This window comes from Tyto alba, unplaced genomic scaffold (genome assembly GCF_018691265.1).
Source record: "Tyto alba isolate M040663 unplaced genomic scaffold, T.alba_DEE_v4.0 Super-Scaffold_7, whole genome shotgun sequence".
In the NCBI taxonomy this organism is placed as follows: domain Eukaryota; kingdom Metazoa; phylum Chordata; class Aves; order Strigiformes; family Tytonidae; genus Tyto; species Tyto alba.
The window spans coordinates 25535065-25539045 of NW_024881328.1; positions in this window are offsets into that span (position 1 = coordinate 25535065).

Below are 3981 nucleotides of genomic sequence, written 5' to 3' on the forward strand. Positions count from 1 at the left end.
CTGCTTCCAGTATGGCTATTGACATAAGTTTTCAAAGAAAAAAAAATTTCCCATGTTAGCAATGAAAATATATTTTAATTCCAAGTAAGTTTCTCTCTCAAAGCAGAATGTCCAACTTCTTTCCTTTTGTTTTTTTTCATCTGCCTTGAACACATTTACCAAAATTTTACCAAAAATGCTCCTTTCCATACTGAAAACCAGGACAATTTCCCTTTTTTCTTGTTCTTTGAAACACATCTTTTAAAATACTTTCCTCCTTGGTACCCTTTGACAGTGGTGAATCTTTGCTTTCCTGCAGTGATCCCTTTGAATAGGTCTTTTCTTCAAGCCCACTACTTCTGCTGCTTGCACCAGCCAGGACAGTCTGGCTAGTAACTAATTTGATATCCCCAGGTCAGTGATTCCTTTGCAACACTGTCAGCCAGGAGTCTGGGTTAATTGGAAGACATTGGCCAAGGCTAGTGCCTGGCAATCTGGGCATGAGCCTCTCTTGTAAGCATAAGCATAAGCTACTATTATTACCTGGTGGCGTTGCAATATGAGCTGAACTGAGAAGCTTATATAGGATGCCTACGAAAATGACTGTAAAATTAATCTTCATTTTAATCGTGAAACTGATACAAAGATTCAATGTCGCCTGCTTAATCCATAGTGTAAGTCTCAGTCACTGTGTCCCCTTGTGCTCAGGATGCTTCTGCACCCAAAGGGAATTGTCAAAGATAAGAAGACTTAGCTAGAAGTAGATTATTTTTTCAGGCACAGATATCTAGGTTTCTGATGTCCATGAAGGCCCCATGCTAATGTCTGTCAGGTGAAAAGGTAGGAATTTTCACAAAATACCCAGGTTGCAGGGGAAAAGCCTATAGTCACTGTCCACTTTGGTACTGTGATATAGAAGTGTTGCTGTGAAGGTTAAAATCAGACTGCTGAAAAGGAGCTGGGCAGGACTTCCGTAGTAATATCCTCTAAAAAGCCACGTACAAAGCCCAAAAGACAAGAGATCCAGGGTTCCAGGGCACGGAGGAGATGACAACAGGAATTGAGCTATGCTGGAAACCAGGGAGACATTTGGAACAGGAGAAACCTGTGCAGGATGGATGGGTTGCCTGTTCATCACAAAGCCAGCACATCACTATAGAAAAACTAAAACAGTCATTGAGATGCATCAAACCCAGAAGCAGGGGACAAGTCAATAGGGCAGGCTGTAACTGAAGTGCAACATATTTCTGAGAGTCAGGAGGAAAGTAAGCAGCACATTCTCACTGAATGGTAAATTATACTGCCTGCCATGCCAGCTGAACTGCACAGACAACAGTAAGCAGTGGTGCATGGCCAATACTTGAAAGTACTTCTACATTAATGCTAGAAGCCTAAAAAGGTAGAGGGAGCTAAAACGCTTGACATCAAGTGACAACCCTGATATAATAGGCTTCTTGGAGTGTGAGGGAAGTAGGATAGCTAATGAGATGTGTATTACCTACTTCATAGGAATGATGAAATAGGACACACAGGTCAGGGAAAGGCACTGTATGTGAAGGGTATTATACAGTGGCACAGCATAAAAATATAATGGGGGAAAAAGAAGCACAATGGAATCCTTGTGGGTAAAAAACATGGATGTTAATAACAACAGCATAGCTGTGCCACCAACTCTGATTAGGGCAATCAGAGAATCACTGGCTCAGGAAAAGCTTCATGAAATTAGAGAAATTGCAAATTTAGGTCAGGTACAAATTCAAAGAGACTACAATTAACCACACCAGACTGGGTTAATGTTTCATTAAGATACAGAAATCTAGTTTTTGGTCACTTAAAAAAACATATTGGAGTTGGTCCCAGCTGGTGCACAGGACAACAGATATTAATGGGAGAGGTGTTCTGCATTAGTGATCATCATACACTACAGCTTAAAACTAGAAAAAGAGAGAAGACTAAATGAATGTAGTTTGTGGCTATTCAATTTCAATAAAGAAATTGTGTTAAAAAAAAAATCAGTGATTATAAAAAAGTAAAAACCAACACCCCCTCTGCCCTCTAAAGACTTTGAAAGGTTTAGTTCAAAAGCCAGCAAGTCTACAGAAGGCCTGATAGCCATGAAATACACTATACCAGAAGTTTAGGTAATGTGTGTGAGACAGACCAAGAAGAAAACAAAGCAGTCCAAACCCTCTCTGCACAGATGGCTCAAAAGGAAAGCAAAGGAAACTTTCAAAGGCAAAAGATCAACATTTAAAAAACACAAAACAAAGCAGAAAGCTTTCTGAAGTGAGGGCAGAAAAATCCCATAAAATAAAGCAGCTCAAATGTAAACAGAAAATAAAGGGGACTAAAAAAGAATTTGAGGAGTGACTTGCAAATGGTGCCCAAACTGACAGTAAAACATTCTTTAAATACATCAAAAGCAAGAAGTTATCTTGTGATTAGTGGGACCAGTTGTTGATAAAGGCATAAAAAGGATGATAATGCCACCACAGACACTCAGTGAACTATTTGTTTCCACCTTTACTGATGAGGTGGTTTGGGAGATTCTCATGCTTGACATACTTGTTGTAGCACATGGGTAAGAGGTTTTATTTAATTTTGTAATGAAGTTACAGAAGACCGATTAAAATCATCAAGGAGATAGAGCAGCTATCTCATCTATGTAGTGTCTCCTACACTACATAGCCTAGCACCCTTCTGTTGCGAGGGGAAAACTAAAAAGAATATGATCACAGTATACAGTATACGAAAAAAGTGGATAGCTGAACGCAAGCAGGATCAAACAGAATGAAACCCTGCAATACTAGAAAAAGTAGTAGGGGACACACTCTGAAACTATGGGAGACTGATTTAATTCAGATGGAAGTACTTTCCACAGTGAGTAGTGAACCTCTGGAACTTGCTGCCACAAGAAGCTGCTGAGGCAGAGAGTATCAACAGTTTCAAGCAGGAATGAGGCAAACACATGAGAAATGGGTCCATGAACACTAAAAGGACTATGTAGGTATATGGCTTCTAACATCCCTAGTGCACCAGCTGTGATGCTGAGAGAGAATGAGAACAGACCATGGAAGTGGCCAAGTTTGCATGCTATCTCTATACGGTTTCTCCTATTGCACCTGCTGGAGACAGAAGCAGCCTAAATGACCATTGGTCTCATGCTGTCAAGCATTTCTCTAATGAACTTTTTCCCAGCTTCTGCATCTCAGCTTGTGTTATGTTGCCTTTTTAATTTCTTAGCTAAACAGTCCATATCATAGCAGGCTGTATCATTCTTACCATTTCCAATAGATTTCCATTGCTGCTTTAACTCGGGTATAGATGTTCTGTGGCTGATGTCTGAGAGACGTTTGAACGATTCATGAGTGAATATCCAAACCCCAAAGCGATCTATACCATTCTATAGCAGCAGTTACAGAGGGAAAAAAAACAACCTTGGTGTGTTACAGATTTAATTTGCGACATCAAATACTTCTGTTTTTAATAAAGGTGCCAGAAACTTAATTGGGAAACATATTCAGAAAATTATGTTAGTATTGATTAACCAGAACAATGCAGAAGTTAGTATCCTAGTGAGACCTGTTCTAAGAGTAATAAGTAAAAACATAAAGGAAAAGCTGGGGAACATCAGATCACAGTTAAAAGGAAGAAATTTACTCTTCTGCAGATTCTAATCTACAGTGTTGTAAAGCATACAACAACAGTAAGGATTACTGAAAAGACGAATACTCTATCCCAAAGGATTTATAAATTACAGCACATTAACAGAAGTCACTTGGATATGGTCATTAGTACAAAAAATAATGCAACAGGCAGCAGCACCCCCACTGTCCTTCACTAACAATCAGAGGAAACACAAACAGATTCCTCAGTGCACATGTACCAGACTCCCATCTGGAATATCCTGTATTTCCTTTCTCCTCAGAGTTTAACGAAAGGTGATAACAGATATTACAAATCATCAGGACAAGCTCACTTATTGGCTCGATGGAAATTCTG